Source organism: Stenella coeruleoalba, assembly GCF_951394435.1.
Source record: "Stenella coeruleoalba genome assembly, chromosome: 16".
Taxonomy (NCBI): Eukaryota; Metazoa; Chordata; class Mammalia; order Artiodactyla; family Delphinidae; genus Stenella; species Stenella coeruleoalba.
Genome location: NC_137162.1, coordinates 52,567,863 through 52,586,335, shown reverse-complemented (window position 1 = coordinate 52,586,335; position 18,473 = coordinate 52,567,863). Strand labels below are relative to the sequence as shown.

General features: G+C 40.7%; 1 protein-coding gene across 1 annotated transcript in view; it reads right to left on the bottom strand.

Moving 5' to 3' along the window:
- LOC307174904 (uncharacterized protein) overlaps positions 1–3,038 on the bottom strand; it is a 636,196-nt gene extending 633,158 nt beyond the window's left edge. The window contains exon 1 of the mRNA XM_079899417.1: positions 2,931–3,038. The gene's annotated coding sequence lies outside the window, so the exon portion shown is untranslated. The remainder of the gene's footprint in view (positions 1–2,930) is intronic.
- Between the last annotated feature and the right edge of the window lie 15,435 nt (positions 3,039–18,473).

Sequence of the window (18,473 nt, the reverse complement as noted above, 5' to 3'; positions counted from 1 at the left end):
GATGGCCTTCCCACACTACCCTCATGTCAGGCAAGAGGACCATATACTTTGTTATCCAAACTGGGACAATTTCGACAGAGAAGGGAGAAACAGGGGCATACTAGGACCATTCCTATCACATCTGCACTTCTAAGCACCCTAACTCCTAGTGGAGTATGGTAAACGATAAAGGAATTTGCCCTCTAGAGCTGATCCAATTAACCCCTCTCAGCCTGGGAGGAGCAATCCTATTTAGGAGGTTAGAAGACTGAGTTTCAAGAATCTCTAAAGAAATTAAAGAAAAGCAACAGTTCATAGATTCCTCCTCAAACATCTGTCGTGCTGTTAGCTGCAAGAAATGTAATATGTAAGAACTCAAGAACAATATATTCATGTGTGTCTCTGTGTGTGTGTAGCGGATGGTATGAGACATGAGTACAGATTACTAGAGTGATAGAAGAGCATAAAGTTACTCCAGAATTCAGAGGAAGAATTCCACAGTTTTTACAAGACTGATTATAGAGGAGAAGAACGATCTGGGCTTTGATAGAGTGGCAGCAACTGGGAGATGCGTAGGGCATTCCTTATGTTAAACACAGCAGATATGAGAAGGCCAAAGACTGGCTTTGGGGAAGGTTGAGCTTGATCCATGCAGAGACAGAGCTGGAGGGAAGTGCTAAAGGTCACTATGACAGGTGCTGTCACTTTTGGTTGGCACATCTGCCAGACAAGTCCTTCCTGAATCCTCTGCACACCAGGACCCATGTGTCAACACAATGAGCAAATATCACCTAAAGGGCTCACCTGTAACTTTTCTTTAATAGCAAGTGGTGGGCTGTTTATTTACATTAAAGGCAGTTGACCACTGATGAGACCAATCGCTCTCATAGCAGACTATATTACCAAAATAGATAGTTTCAAGACACGTCAGAAATAGTGAAAATACTTGGGATGTACCTTAATCAAGAAAAGGTTCATATTCTAAAGAAGAGAAGTTATTTTTCAAAACAATCTTTGGAAAGAAAAAAGCGTCCCTGAGGTTGCAGAATTAAGCTTCCACTTGCACTATGACATGTGTGATGCCAATCATAATGTCAGTCACACCTCCCCATTCCAATTAGAATACCCCATCCCTCTCTTTAAGTGAAAAGCCCTATTCAATGACTACTTTTAAAAAGATTTTGATATATTCATAGTAATAAACCTGGTTTGCATTTCAAAAAAAAAAAAAAGAATACCCCATCCCTCCACCATAGATATTGTCTGAGGGATAATCTCTGGACCAAAGTCCAGCCAATCATAATTTTTTTCAGAACTTTTCTTCCAGAATTCCCAAGCAATACACTTTCTCACTAGGAGTTCATGGTATTCTAAGCTTATTAATTTAAGTCTACGGTCAGACACCCAATCCAGCCTCAGAGAGGAAGCTTCTTTGCAACAGCAAAAAGTGAGTTCAACATGAAAAGATAAGCAGAGATAAAAGGTGGAGAGAGAGAAGAAAAGAATAATTTCTTCTTCTGCTTGAGGTCCTAGATCCCAAATGCTATTTCTTTAATTCTCTTAGCGTTGCCAGAGAATTGGCATTGCTCTGGGTCTTTGCTCAAAATCCATCAACCCCCACATTTAGTGGGAGTGTCCTAGCTCAAAACCTGCCACACCCCACCTGCAGCAGCAGGTAACATAAATCTTTACGTTAAAGGATCAGAGATAAGAAAGGAAGCTACAAACAGATAAACAACATAAAAACAGATGGAACCAGCTGGGACCAAGATGGCATGAATCTGACCTCCAACAGACCCTGAGTCTCATTTCACTGGGGCTGGCCAAAAAGTTTGTTAGGGGTTTTTCGTAACATCTTATGGAAAAACCCGAACGAAAGTTTTGGCCAACCCAATACCTTGATTTTACTACATCATCATATTAAATGACACACCCACCAGTGGCCTTGACTGGACATTAAGAACCAAAAAACGGATAAAAAGTGGATGGCACCCCAATCCCTCAAAAAAGCTCTGCCTCTTCCGCAGTAAACTAATGCCTAGACCTCCCCACCATTAGCCTCACTCCTCCTCCCTTTGTCTTTACGTTTTAAAATTAAATCCCTTTCACATATAGGTGAGAAGTTGATCTGTGAACTTAGTTCCCGCTTCTCCATTCTTTGACCACTGAATAAAGCTTGTGCTGTGTTGATTTCAGCTTCTGTTTCCTTATTGGCTGCCGGAAACCAAGCGGAAAAAGAACCCTCCCCCTGCCCTGCCAAAGCAGAGGGCCTCAGCCAGGCTAGGGCCTGAACAGGGTCCCTACGACCTGATTCGGTAACATTAGCTATTCCAACTGCTTTCCAAATTATGGGACCCAGTGCATCAGTACATCCCTGAATAGCCTTGATTATACGACCGAATTTGTCTCAGAACCTTAGAGACCGAAACAAGCAGCAGGGAGCAGATAAGTCGGCGTTCTCAGAGAGCGGCCAAGATGGCGGACCCTGAGCTACCTCCTTTCACGAGCACACCAAAATCACAACTATCTGCAGAACCACTGATGAAAAAGAGCAGAACCTACCCAGAAAGATTTTCTATAATGAAACATAAAGAAGGAACCACAAGGAGACAGGTACGAGGGGCAGACTTGGGATATAATCAAGTCCCATAAGCCCGGGTGGGTGACGCACAAACTGGAGAATAATTACAGTGCAGAGGTTTTCCCACAGGAGTCAGGGTGCCGAGCCCCACTTTGGGCTCCGCAGCCCGGGAGTCCTGCACCGGCAAGGTGAGACCCCAAAGCATTTGGCTTTGAAGGCCAGGCAAACTTAAATTTGGGAGCCCCACAGGACGGGGTGGGGGTGGGGAATTAAATAGAGACTTCACTCTTAAAGGGCGCACACAAAACCTCACGTGCACCAGGACCCAGCATAAAAGCAGTAATTTGATAGGAGCCTGGGCCAGACCTACCTTCTGGTCTAGGAGAGTCTCCTGGAGAGGCGGGAGGTGGGCCGGCGCAGAGGCAGCGGCAGCGGCTGCGGCAGCGGCTGCGGCAGCGGCTGAGGCAGCGGCAGCGGCGCTCGTTCTACCACCCGGAAGTCGGTGCTGGAGGCGCAGTTAGCTCATTAGCGCCAACACCTGGCCGCAGCCAACAGCCTGCAGGTGTGCTGGGTTGCCTCCGTCCAAAGAGCTAACTGGGCAGGGACACAGCCCCATCCATCAGCAGGCAGGCTGCCTAAAGACTTCCTGAGTCCACAGCCTAGCCCTCCAGAGGGCCAAGACCCAGCTCCACCCACCAGTGGGGGGACAACAGCCCTGGAGTTGTCTGGACCCTGACTCCGTCCACCAGTGAGCCAGCAGTAGCCCTGGGGCCTCCTGGGTTTCTGTAGTCAGCCGCCTTCTGAACAGGTCCTTCTAACTAGCAGCCCGCCAGCAGTGTCCACACAAGGCAGAGCCTGACAACGAACCAGGCTAGGGGCCAACCAAGCCCACAAGACTGCCCACATAGTCAGCCCACCAAAACAGAAGGCCCCAAGCAGCCCTCTTAGGGGAACCCCTAGAACATATAGCTTGAGTGACAAGAGGGGAGTGCTGGAATGCATAGAACGCCTCCTACAGAAGGCCACTTCTCCAAGGTCTAGAAAGGTAACTAACCTACCACATACATACAAATACAAATAGCAACTTAAACAAAATGAGGCAGCAGAGGAACATGTTCCAGATGAAGGAACATGATAAAACCCCAGAAGAAGAACTAAGTGAAGTGGAGATAGGTAGTGTACCCGAGAAAGAGTTCGGAGTAATGATTGTAAAGATGATCAAAGCACTTGGGAGAAGAATGGATGCACAGAGCTAGAAGTTAGAAGTTTTTAACAGAAATTTAGAAAATATAAAAAATGACAAGTAGGACTTCCCTGGTAGCTCAGTGGTTAAGAATCTGCCTGCCAATATAGGGGACACAGGTTCGAGCCCTGGTCTGGGCAGATCCCACATGCTGCGGAGCAATTAAGCCTATGCGCCACAACTACTGATCCTGTGCTCTAGAGCCCGTGAGCCACAATTACTGAGCCTTCGTGCCACAACTACTGAAGCCTGTGCACCTTAGAGCCTGTGCTCCGCAACAAGAGAAGCCATCTCAATGAGCAGCCCCCACTCGCCACAACTAGAGAAAGCCCGTGCCCAGCAACAAACACCCAATGCAGCCAAAAATAAACAAACAAATTTAAAAAACGACAAGTAGCAGTGACCATAAATGTTTTGTGATCTGTACGCTGATCTTGCCTTATCCAGACTCAGGCCAACATCCCCAAAACAAGACTCATCCCATCACAGAAGATCTTCAGTTTTTTAAAAATATATCAAAAGCCCTAGAATTTCTAAAACAATCTTGATAATGAATAAAATGAGAGGAATCATTCTACCTAATTCATAAACTTACTATTCAGCTACAGTAAGCGAGACAGTGTGGTGTTGGTGGAGGGGTAGATGTATAGATCAATGGAACAGAATAGAAAGCTCCGAAATAGTCCCACACAAATATTCCCCCCAAAATTTTATAAAGGTGCAAAATTCAGTGGACGGGGGATGGTCTTTTTAACAAATGATTTTGGAGCAGTTTAACATCCGTAAGCAAGACGAACAAAAACTTAAATTAATACGTAAAACTATAAATTAAAAGTAGGAGGAAATCATTTCTAGGCAAAGAATTCTTAGTCTTTTTTTTGTTAATGATTTTTTAAATATTTATTTATTTGGCTGTGCCAGTTCTTAGTTGCAGTACACAGCATCTTTGACCTTTGTTGCAGCATGCGGGGTTCTTTAGTTGCGGCATGTGAGATCTTTAGTTGTGGCATGCAAATTCTTAGTTGCGGCATGCATGTGGGATCTAGTTCCCTAACCAGGGATCAAACCCAGACCCCCTGTGTTGGGAGCACAGAGCTTTAGCCACTGGACCACCAGGGAAGTCCCAAGAGTTCTTAGTTTGACACCAAAAGTATGATCGTTAAAAGGAAAAATTGGTAAGTTGAACTTCATCAGAATTAAAAACTTTCACTATGCTAAAGACCCTATTAAAAGGATGGAAAGATAAGCTACAGAAAGAGAGAAAATCTGTGCAAGCTACATATCTGACAAAAGATTAGTATCTAAAAAAATGTAGGGACTTCCCTGGTGGTCCAGGGGTAAAGAATCTGCTTTCCAATGCAGGGGATGTGTGTTCGATCCCTGGTTGGGGAACTAAGATCCCATATGCCATGGGGCAACTAAGCCCAGGCGCCACAACTGCTGAGCTTGTGCACCTCAGTGAGAGAGCCCATGTGCCGCAAACTACAGAGCCCATGTGGCCTGCAGACCGCCGGCTACAACTAGACAGAGAAAACCCCCATGCCACAACTAGAGAGAAGCCCGCGTGCTGCAACAAAACATCACGCATGCTGCAACTAAGACCCGACTCAGCCAGAAAATAATAATAATAAATAAAATAAATAAATATTTTAAAAGAAGAAATAAGCTTTCATGGGGAAAAAATGTAAAAAAATGTAAAAAACTCTCAAAACTCAATAATAGAAAAAGAAACAATTAAAAAAATGGACAAAAGACATACACAAACATTTCAACAAAGAGGATATACAGATGTCAAATAATCAAATGGCAAGATATTCAAGATCATTAACCATCAGAGAAATGCAAAATGGCTAAAATAGAAAAATACTGACAACACCTAATGCTGGCAAGTATACGGAGAAACTCAATCACTAATACATTGCTGATTGGCATGGAAAATAGTATGCTATTTCTTATGACTAAACATGCAACTACATATAACCCAGCAATTGCATTCCTGGAGACATGAAGACATGTTCATACCTTGCTGGTAGGAATGCAAAGTAGTTCAGATACTCCAGAAGAAAGTCTGACAATTTCTTAAAAAAGAAAATATGTAACTACTAAATGATCTGGTAATTGAACTCTTGGTCATTTATCCCAGGGAAGTAAAAACTTACATTTACATAAAAACTTTTATGAATGTTCATAAAAGCTTTATTTGTAATAGCAAAAAACTGGAAACAAACCAGATGTTTTTCAATGGGTAAATGGTTAAGCAAACTGTAGTATATCCATAGCATGGAATACTAATCAGCAATAAAATAGAAAAACTATACAATTCACACACCTTGGATGAATCTCTAGAGAATTATGCTGGGCCAAAAAAAAAAGTGAATTCCAAAAATGCTTATTGTATGATTCCATTCATATTAAAAATGTGAAATAATAACATTTGATAAAGGCAGAAAAGATTAGTGGTTGCCAGTTGTTGCCAGAGTGGAGAGGGTGGGAGGAAGAAAGTGGGTGTGGTCATAAAAGAGTAACAGGGGTAAACTTGTGGTGATGGAAATATTCTGTATCTTGACCTGGTATATACAACAAACCTACACATGTAATGAAACTGTCTAGAACTAAATGCACACATACACACACACACAAACACATAAATAAATACAAGTAAAACTGGGGAAATCTGAATAAGAGTGGTGGATTGTATCATGTCAGTATCCTGTTTGTGATATTATCATTTTGGAAAATGTTACCATTGGGGGAAACTGGGTAAAGGTTACATGGAATTCTCTGTACTATTTCTCACAACTGCATATGAACTTATAATTATCTCAAAATAAAAAAGTTTCCTTTTAAAAATTGATTCTACACTTATTTCTCCCTAAAGCCAACTGCAGTCGGTTCATATGGCTGTTATCATTAAGACTGTCTTCAGGCCCACACGATAACAAGAAGAACCAACAGCCTCAGATATTTCAGATAGAATCAAAAGAGAGTAGACTGTTTAGCCTTCACTTTTTCTGCGTCATGTGTGCCAAGCAGCCAAAGGGCTGGACAGAAATTATTTCCAAGGAAATTGAATGTATCCAGTTGGAGGGTGCAACTTCATCTACCCAAATGAATCTTCTGTTTCATAGCCTTTCATCTTCAACTGATGCTGTTGCTGATGGATCAAAGTAGGAGATAAATGTAGGCTCTCTCTAAGTGCAACCTTCAAGAGATCCAGGGACCAAGGAGTGGGAGTATGGAAGAGACAAAGTCGATTCGTGCTGAAGTATCAATGATACATCCCAGCCACAGAGGCCAGCATCCAGAAGTTACACCTGTACAACACTCATGCAGCCACCTGCATTTATTCCACATATTCATGTGGCCCTTATGTCAACGATAACATCCAAGACATCACTACCTGTGATCACTCTACTCATGCTGGAAGCCTGCTTTGAGACCATATCCTGACTCTAGAATGTCCTACTATTAATACTGATGTAATCTGCCTAATCATTTTCATTCGGACATGCCATTATTTTGGTGGTCACAGATGCATTTACCCAGATGAACCTGGCTTAGCTGTCTATCCAGATGAATTTTACCTCCAACCATAGCAATTCCTGTCAACCTATCTGCCAATGAAGCATCAATTTTCTAATTGCTTGCTGGGGTTCAGGTCAAGGGATTCCCATTTTCCTATCCATCACCCATTGATCAATGGACGATCTTATATTTAATTGTCTTGACCAGTGATTATGAGTGTGATAAGATTCAAATTTATTATTAGCTTCTCCTCTCTGTCTCCCACTGTGTTTTCTGTGGTCAAAATTATTTAATGAGATCTTTTTTCCCTACAGAACAATCAAAATAAGGGTGTCCCTCAACTTCTCTCAGAGATGTTGGGCAAGTTTAACAGACATCTAGATCAACTTTCTTTTCCAATTGTTATTCTCTGTGAAAGTGCTTTGAAACTACTTATAACACGGTATTAGTATGATTGTTTCTCTAATACAAATATGGGAATTGTTCTCACAACGAAATATTCAAATCTATATTTCTTGTATGTCTATTTCAATAATTTCCATACTGGGCTTTCTTTCCTTTTTTCTGATTTCATATGCATTATTTTTTATTCTGCTTGAAAGTATCTTCACAAGGATTCAAGTGTCCTTCAGAGTCCTCTTTAACAAACATGGTCGAAGCATCAAAATATTCCTACAAAATGTTACGAGGATATGAGTTACAGAAATACTGTGTCTTAGAGAAATATTTCCAAGAGGATGTACTGGTTAATAGATGCTCTTACTAATGCTAAATTAAGAGTTTCTTCTCTGTAAATGTTTGTTTTCTTTTATAAATATTTGAAAGTGCCCACTCTGACCACAGCACTGATGGGAAATAGGGATATAGGGATTAGATATAGAAATAAACCAAGAAAAGATACCTCCCTTAATTAACTTGAAGTTTAATAGTGGGATAATGATCATAATTATATAATCACAATAATGTAATCATAGTGCTCAATAGCTACACAAAGATTACTGCTACTCCTGATACTTTCCCTATGGACTGCACAAGTGTGCTTGACTCATTAGCAGAAGAGAAAATTTGCTTATGGATTTTTTTTTTTTTTTTTTTTTTGCGGTACGCGGGCCTCTCACCGCTGTGTCCTCTCCCGCTGCGGAGCACAGGCTCCGGACGCGCAGGCTCAGGGGCCATGGCTCACAGGCCCAGCCGCTCCTCGGCATGTGGGATCCTCCCGAACCGGGGCACGAACCCGTGTCCCCTGCATCGGCAGGCGGACTCTCAACCACTGCGCCACCAGGGAAGCCCTGCTTATGGATTTTTAACTAATTCCATGCATTAAGGGAATTCACCTGATGGTCTGGTAATTATGACTGCCAGCTCCCATGCCTGACCCATTCTCCACCCATCTCTTTTCTACTCTGGACCCACCAGAGACTGACTTTGACGAATCTACAACTCTGGGCTTTCATTCCTGTGGTTCTTCATTGGGTTCAGTTAATAGAAGGGAAGAGAAGGCACCAGCAGGAGATCAGAGGTCATGAAGAGAAAGATTTCAGGATATTTATCCCCCTCCCCCTCATCCCCAACCCATCCCCCACTCCCACTCTGCCACCCATACACACACAGTACTTCCTCCTTGTCTAAGTACTATGTTTCTGGCAATGGTTATGACTGCAACTAGAAATGGCAGCTCCGTTCATAGTTGTTGGTCTCCCCTGAATCTAATAACTCCTTTCCCTATCCTTCCCCTTCAGGTATAGAGTGGTAATGGCTTCTTGCTGTGGTTAGTCCCTGGGTACCTCAGTATCACTTTCTGGTCTCCTAACCCTGTCCATACTTCTGTAATAGTCTCTTCAGCAAATTGTTTTCAACATCCCAGCTAAATGTGCTTTCTTTTTTTTGTTAGGACCTGATTTGTACAACTGGGATTACACCTGTATTACAAGATTGTAAAGGAAAAGTGATAAATGGCATACAGGTTAGAAGACTCCTCAGGTTCAGTGGAGTAAGACATCCCTTCCAGCTAGCAGATTAGAGAATGCTTTGTGGATGAGAGGCGATCAATAAAGGCATGGGTTAATTCTTCACTTTTCTAATGAAAGATATTGGTTCATTTTCTCTCAATCTCGCTCTCGCTCACTTAGGTTTGAGCTATTCAGAGAAAACCGAATATTGCTCCTGGAAAGAGCAACTATGGGGTTAGAGTTTGCCTTTCTGATGAACTTGAAAAATGTCAGCGTCTCTATGGGAGCCTGATCCGAATGTTCCTGTTGAAATATCATGAGGCCAACCCTGTTCACAGAGTGAGGTGGCAGGAGCTCAGCTGGGAAGTGTTCTGGGTTGCAGTGGAAGCATAGGGCAGAGGCAAGCCAGAGTGAGCCTGTGAATAGAAGCTAATTCCTTACCCTCATTTCCGTGCATCTCTATGTTTCTCCTGGTAAACAATACACCTGGCAAATGGGATGGGGGTGGAGAGGGCCTTTTTTTTTCTTTTTAAAGACCAAGGTATTTTGTTCCTACTAAGAAGTATTAAAATGATGTTTAAAAAGATTCAGCACAATAGTCAGGAATAATTGCATCATGCCAGAGAGTTATGTAGACTATTGTTCAGGACTCTTATTTTGATTTCCCGGCTCTGGCAAGCTCCAGGGCTGAGGCCCCATTCAGCACTCCAAACATAGTAACTCCACTTTTGCCTGGAGAGAAAACCAGAAGTAAAAGTCTCAGATACCTGTTCCCAGGAGACTCCTGGTTCTCCTCTCTCTCTCTCTCTCTCTCTCTCTCTCTCTCTCTCTCTCTCTCCCCCCCTCTCCCTCTCTCCCCCTTCCTTCCTTCTGTCACCTGTTTTTCTCTCTTCCCCTCCCTTCCTCCTTCTTTTTCCATTTCCTTTCTTCCTTTCTTTTTTTACAGTCTGTTTATTTGCAGAGGGAGGAAAATTATTATAAACATTGTTGAAAATGTACCTTGGATGGTATTTAAAACTAGAATTATTTCCAAAGACATACTGGAAGAAAAAGAACAAAACAATTGAATTCCTCAATACAATTTAAAATGTTAGGGCAGCCCTAATTGGGTTTGAGCTGAAGCCCTAAGGCATCAGGGCACCTGCAGCTGGAGAAATGTTTCCCTATCATCCATTCTCAAAGTTCAAGATCCACAGCTCTGGGCGAGGTCATGCATCTAACCAGGGTGGCTCTTTTCCTTGTGTGGACCCTGCCTCTGGATTGCTTGCTCTACACATGGAGCCGTTCGATCAACAAATGTGTAATAACTGCATCACCACTTCCAAGAAGCCTTGCCGAACACCCGCTTCTTAGTGGGGGTATATCTGTTACACTGTTACACAGTGTAACTCTACTGCAGCCTGTCTGCTTGCCTGCCTCCTCTCTATCTCTGTTCACTCAGGCAGCGATTGTGCTGAATCCCCCTCAAATTCCTCAGTAAGAGTGCAGTGAGAGTGCAACAATCCTTGTTTAATAAAGAATTAATAAAAACAAATAGAAGGATATACATGAGCAAAGTCACAGATACATTTTTCTCAATGTTTTAAACTCTTCTTTGCAGATAGAATAAACCCAGCATTCATCAAGTTTCTGCTCCTCTCTTTGTAAGATCTTACCACCTTGAGAAACTCCAAGAGTTACAGAATAAAGACCCACCTCCTAAACTTGGCAATCAAGAATTCCATGACAACACCAGCCAAACTCATCATTATCAGTATGTCATCTTACCTGTGTGTCAGGGGCACTTAACTCCTGCAGTTCCCTCACGGGTCAGGCTTCTCTCTCCACCTCCCTGTCATAACCCCTCCCTCAAAAAGGTCTCCCCTTCCTCTCTTAACTGGTAGCTCCTTTTTGTCTGTGGCAGTCCTGAGCCTTAGCTCAAGCACCTCCTCCCATCGACTATTCCCTGACCTTGTGATAGGCCTTCTCTGTCTCCCTGCAGCCCCCTATACTTATCATACTAGGTTCTAAATATGACCTTGCTTGCCTCTCTCCCTTCACCCCACTCTCCAACACACATCCACATCCACTTATAAAATGATTTGAGGTTCTTGACTTCGAGTTCCAGAACATTGCCTGGAAGGCAATAGTTGTCCAATATGCATTAACTGATTAAATGAATGACTAGCCCGGTCCGGAAAGGAGAGCAGAGATTTCTTGAAATTTCTTCTTCACTGTTGGTTTTTGCTTTATGTTCTTGTTACAACAGTAATATATGTTCATTATATTAAAAATGGTAACTGCTACACTGTGTATAATTCCCTCTCCCCCTCCATCTTTACCAATTTGGAAGATAAAATAGAACCTCTTCGTTTAAATTTGCATTTTTATTATGAGTGAGATTGAGCTCTTTTCCCCTAAAGTTTAATGGCCATCTGTATATTTTTATGGAATAATGTACTTCTGTCTTTTACCCATTTTTATTGGAGTATTCAATCTGTTGATTATTAATATATGAAAATTCTTCTTATATAAAAAACAACCACTTTTTCTTGTCAAATTTTCAAATATATTTTTCAAGCTTTATTCCTTTTACTTTGGTTTATTTTTCCCTAGTTTTTGAAATACAAATATTTTTAACTGCTGATATTTGAATATATCAATATTTTAAATATGATTTCTGCCTTTGAATTTATTTACAGAAAGGTTTTCTTATTACTGTTTCACTTTTAGATTTCTTTTTTTTTTTTTACATCTTTATTGGAGTATAATTGCATTACAATGGTGTATTAGTTTCTGCTTTATAACAAAGTGAATCAGTTATACATATGTTCCCATATCTCTTCCCTCTTGTGTCTCCCTCCCTCCCACCCTCCCTATCCCACCCCTCTAGATGGTCACAAACCACCTAGCTGATCTCCCTGTGCTATGCGGCTGCTTCCCACTAGCTATCTATTTTACGTTTGGTAGGGTATATATGTCCATGCCACTCTCTCACTTTGTCACAGCTTACCCTTCCCCCTCCCCATATCCTCAAGTCCATGCTCTGGTAGGTCTGTGTCTTTATTCCCCATGCTCTCGTAGGTCTGTGTCTTTATTCCTGTCTTACCCCTAGGTACTTCATGACCTTTTTTTTTTTTTTTCTTAGATTCCATATATATGTGTTAGCATACGGTATTTGTATTTCTTTTTCTGACTTACTTCACTCTGTATGACAGACTCTAGGTCCATCCACCTCACTACAAATAACTCAATTTCGTTTCTTTTTATGGCTGAGTAATATTCCATTGTATATATGTGCCACATCTTCTTTATTCATTCATCTGTTGATGGACATTTAGGTTGCTTCCATGTTCTGGCTATTGTAAATAGTGCTGCAATGAACATTGTCGTACATGACTCTTTTGGAATTATGGTTTTCTCAGGGTATATGCCCAGTAGTGGGATTGCTGGGTCATAAGGTAGTTCTATTTGTAGTTTTTTAAGGAACCTCCATACTGTTCTCCATAGTGGCTGTATCAATTTACATTCCCACCAACAGTGCAAGAGGGTTCCCTTTTCTTCACACCCTCTCCAACATTTATTGTTTGTAGATTTTTTGATGATGGCCATTCTGACTGGTGTGAGGTGATACCTCACTGTGGTTTTGATTTCCATTTCTCTAATGATTAGTGATGTTGAGCATTCTTTCATGTGTTTGTTGGCAATCTGTATATCTTCTTTGGAGAAATGTCTATTTAGATCTTCTGCCCATATTTGGAATGGGTTGTTTGTTTTTTTGATATTCAGCTGCATGAGTTGCTTGTATGTTTTGGAGATTAATCCTTTGTCAGTTGCTTCATTTGCAAATATTTTCTCCCATTCTGAGGGTTGTCTTTTCATCTTGTTTATGGTTTCCTTTGCTGTGCAAAAGCTTTGAAGTTTCATTAGGTCCCATTTGTTTACTTTTGTTTTTATTTCCATTTCTCTAGGAGGTGGGTCAAAAAGGATCTTGCTGTGATTTATGTCATAGAGTGTTCTGCCTATGTTTTCCTCTAAGAGTTTGATGGTGTCTGGCCTTCCATTTAGGTCTTTAATCCATTTTGAGTTTATTTTTGTATACGGTGTTAGGGAGTGTTCTAATTTCATTCTTTTTACATGTAGCTGTCCAGTTTTCCCAGCACCACTTTTTGAAGAGGATGTCTTTTCTCCACTGTATATTCTTGCCTCCTTTATCAAAGATAAGGTGACCATATGTGCGTGAGTTTATCTCTGGGCTTTCTATCCTGTTCCATTGGTCTATATTTCTGTTTTTGTGCCAGTACCATACTGTCTTGATTACTGTAGCTTTGTAGTGTAGTCTGAAGTCAGGGAGCCTGATTCCTCCAGCTCCGTTTTTCTTTCTCAAGATTGCTTTGGCTTTCTGGGTCTTTTGTGTTTCCATACAAATTGTGAAATTTTTTGTTCTAGTTCTGTGAAAAATGCCAGTGGTAATTTGATAGGGATTGCGTTGAATCTGTAGATTGCTTTGGGTAGAATAGTCATTTTCATAATGTTGATTCTTCCATTCCAAGAACATGGTATATCTCTTTAACTTCTTTAACTTTAAGTCTTTAACTTCTTTCATCAGTGTCTATAGTTTTCTGCATACAGATCTTCCCCCCCAAATTCTTAAACATTAATGGGCATGTACAAAAATGTTTTCCTTGGTTCTCTTTGATTGAATAGAGTTGGAGGCAACCTAGATGTTTATCTCCAAAGGATAATTAAAATGTAATGGATAGGGGCTTCCCTGGTGGCACAGTGATTGAGAGTCCACTTGCCGATGCAGGGGATGAGGGTTCGTGCCCTGGTCTGGGAGGATCCCACATGCCGTGGAGCGGCTGGGCCCGTGAGCCATGGCCACTGAGCCTGCGCATCCGGAGCCTGTACTCTGCAGTGGGAGAGGCCACAACAGTGAGAGGCCCGTGTACCGCAAAAAAAAAAAAAAAAAAATGGATAGGAATTCCATTTCTGTCGTAGATAGAAGAAAAAAGACCAGATATAACCTCTGTCTAAAGCAGCCAGAAAAAGAGACAAATTATATGAAACAACAGTTTTAAAGACACTGGACGTAGCCTATGAAAAACAGTGTTCCCTGAAGACAGGAAATAAATGAGGTTAAGTCCTACAGCTGCCCCATCTCACTACCTTAATGTTTCTGGGCCACAGTACAGGCAGGGGGAATCCAGAAGGGGCTAAGCAGACTTGCTACGTTTTAGAGACAGTGCTGACAATCCAAGGAGCTAAAGAGGGTATTGTGGACAGGACAGGGTACTCATACAGGAGATGTTCAGAGTTTTTCTTGAATATTAATCGGAGTACTGACCAATACATGCATATGAGGAAATTACTAGACAGAGCTCTGGACATGTGTAACAAACTATAAAAGTAAGACTCAAAAGGATCAAACTGTTTTGAAATAGCTAAACAGCATCACAGAAAATAACTAAAGATTTTAGAAATGCAAAAATACCCAGTATCAACAAGAAAAAATTCACAATATGTGGCCTTCAATCAAAGATTAGCAGAAATATAACCTATGAACCATAATAAAAAAATCAATTAATTGAAACTGATGCAGAGCTAATAAAGATATTAGAATCAGAAGACAAGGACATTATAATAATTACTATGACTATATTGTATATGTTCAAAAATTTAAGTAAAGAGATAGAAGATATTAAAAAGATATGGATGAAATTTCTGGAGATAAAAAACTGCAATAAAAATATATACTGGTTGGGATAATTCGTTGATGAGACAGGGCAAAAAAAAAAAGGTTAGTGAACTTGATCTAGTAACAGAAACTACCCAAAGGAAAACACAAGAGGGAAAAAAGAATCCAAAAGATGAAAAGAATGTCAGTGAGTTGTGGGATAACTTTAAACAGCCTAAAATACATATGATTAGAGTCTCAAAGGAGAGGGAGAGGTGGACCAAAAAATATTTGAATAACTAATGGGTGAAATTTCCCCAAATTTGATGAAACCACAGGAAATAGTAACAGCATTTATGACTGTACCTAAGATATAAGATTACATATAATGTATAAGATTTTGTTCATCTTACCTAAATCTCTTTTAAAATTATTACCAATACAGTAACAACAATGACATATTGTGAGGTTTGTTACCTAAGTATAAATAAAATGTATGACACCAATAGCCTAAAGACAAGGAAGAGGGAAATGAAAATATACTGTTAGAAGATTCCTAGCCTCCTGGCTGAGACCAGCAAATCCTCACTCTTCAGTGAGTTTCCCAAGTAACTGGTTTGTCTCTCTGGATTTCCTGTTCTCTAGGATTCTGCCCAACAATGTATCAGTAACATGTTAGCTCTTCTAAACTTTTACAAAGACGTTTTCCCATAGTTCATATAAAAGGTTTAGTTGTCAACATGAGAGTTTGTCCCAAGAGGCTAATCCATCTTTACAAGTTCCATCATTTTGAATTGATATCTACCCAGTTTTCTAGTCTTTCTTTCAAAAATTCCTACTATATGAATTTTGACACTTTTTATTCCCAACTTCATCTTTCTCAAGTTCTCATATTTTCTAACATTACTGAGGTTTTATTTTCCCCATCTCTGTTGTATTCTGCCTAATTGCTCAAAGTTTTATTTCAGTTCACTATTCTCTCTTCATTTGTATCTAATTTGCTGTTTAAATTTTTGAGTTTTTTATTTCATTGAGTTTATTTTTCTAGAAGTTTGATTTGCTTCTTTATACAGATCCACTTATTCTTCTTTTATGGTGTCTGCATTTTCATAGAATTTTAATTATTTTAAAATATGTTGATGGGGGGCTTCCCTGGTGGCACAGTGGTTGAGAGTCCGCCTTCCGATGCAGGGGACATGGGTTCGTGCCCCAGTCCGGGAGGATCCCGCATGCCGCGGAGCGGCTGGGCCCGTGAGCCATGGCCGCTGAGCCTGCGCGTCCGGAGCCTGTGCTCCGCAACGGGAGAGGCCACAACAGTGAGAGGCCCGCGTACTGCCAAAAAAAAAAAAAAATGTATGTTGATGGTATTGAACTTAGTTTATTTTCCTTTTAAAATTAACTTTTTTTTTTTTTTTTTTTTTGCAGTATGTGGGCCTCTCACTGTTGTGGCCTCTCCCGTTGCGGAGCACAGGCTCCGGACGCGCAGGCTCAGCGGCCATGGCTCACGGGCCCAGCCGCTCCGCGGCATGCGGGATCCTCCCGGACTGGGGCACGAACCCATGTCCCCTGCATCGGAAGGCGGACTCTCAACCACTGTGCCACCAGGGAAGCCCATAACTTTTAAGATTTTTATTGTGAGCTAATTTCTCTCCTTCTTTTCTTTTCTTTCTGTGAATATTCTTCTGTAGCATAGATTTTGAAATTGTCCTGCCAGGGAGTATTTTGTGTATCCTTCAGCAAGAAACCCCTGTAATATCACATATTTAGAATCAATGTTCATTTTATTTTCTAAATATTTGGAATCCAAGGTATGTTGGGGGTAAATATGAACCACAAACTGAGAGGCAGCTTAGGTTCATGGGAATTTTCTTAACTTATATTCCAGACAAAAAGGAAAAGAACAAAATATTTCCCTGGCACTTTCTGTGATTTTTCTTTTGTGGTTCTCTCTTCAACTTGGGATAGAACACTTACAGGATTAAGTCTCTCATTTTGGGAGTCTCAGTTCTAAACTTCCATACCTCTGGACCAAAGTCTTCCCTCAATGTCCCCATAGGTATAAACCCCCATTCATTAAGCCAGAATATTTCAACTTGAGCACTACTGACTTTGAGGCCACATGATTCCTTTTTCTGGGTGGCTTTTCTTATGCAGTGTGGGATGGTTAGCAGAATTTCTAGCTTCTACCCACTAGATGCTATTAACACTGCCCACACCACAGCACGCTCACAGTTGTGGCAACCAAAAAATGTCTCCAAATATTTGTCAAATGTCTCCAGGCAGGGAGTGGACAGGAAGGGGGAGTGGGTGGCAAAATTATCGCATTTGAGGACAACTGCTTTAGGTTATTCATCACAATCCCTCCCAAACGCCAGCTCCTCCCTCCATCAAAGAAGAGCAGCAACACTTCCTCACACAATTATTTCAGTGTTTTTCCGTCACTCTTCTGTCTTTCTCCTGGCACCTGAGAAATTCTCTTTCAATCTAATAATCTCAGTTACACGTTTAAATTATGTATGTTTAAATTTAGGGGAAAAAAATTTAGTATGTGTTTCTATATGTTTCCAGTGAAAGGGCTTTTTGGTTATTTTAGTATGGATTATTTGGCTTGGGTTATTTTAATACACATTTATTATTTAGTTTTGGGTTATTTTAGTACATGCTCCCAGTGAAAGGGTTTTTGTGTCATTTTAGTATGGGTTATTTGGTTTGGGTTATTTTAGTATGACACTGCATAGGCAGAAGAAATTCCCTGACTCTTCAGAGGGTTAAGCTATTGCTGAAACCTGCTCTTCAAAACCCTGGAAAAGTGATTTCCAATAACCTAATCAAATAATAGCCAAACAGCTGTTTTAAGCCTTGGGAATATCCGAAACATCAACTATCAGATGTTACTGTGAACGCCAGTAAGTTATGGAGATTCTACCGTATGTAGAGGATGACTTTTCATAATTTAACAATCTCTAATAAGTAGGCTATGTATGTTCCTGTTCATTTGTTATCATTCCTAAAAATTACTACCAGGATGTCCGACAGACATTGTCTGAGATGTTTTATACAATTACTAGAACTCTAAAAGATGTAACCTATACAAAAAGAGTTAAAATGCTACTTTTATTCTTATAATGTATTTCTTTAAGTAGCAAAATAGCCCAACATAAATTCTTGGGTGGTTAGTAAATAATTTGTTGTAATGAAAAGATCATTGATTTGGAGTCAGAAATCCTAGATTAAATCCTGACTTTCAAATTGTGTGTTATGAGAAAATTTTTCCCAATTTCTCTTACTTTCAGTTTCTTTGTCTTAAGTATTACAATTACAATAATTCTTAAGAATTACAATATTAAGATTACAATAATTACGTGTTACTCAAGGGTTTTACTCTAGATGATTTTTTTTTTACCTATTTATTTTTGGCTGCATTGAGTCTCCATTGCTGTGGGCGGGCATTCTCTAGTTGTGGCGAGCAGGGCTACTCTTCGTTGCGGTGCCCAGGCTTGTCACTGTGGTGGCTTCTCCTGTTGCAGAGCACGGGCTCTA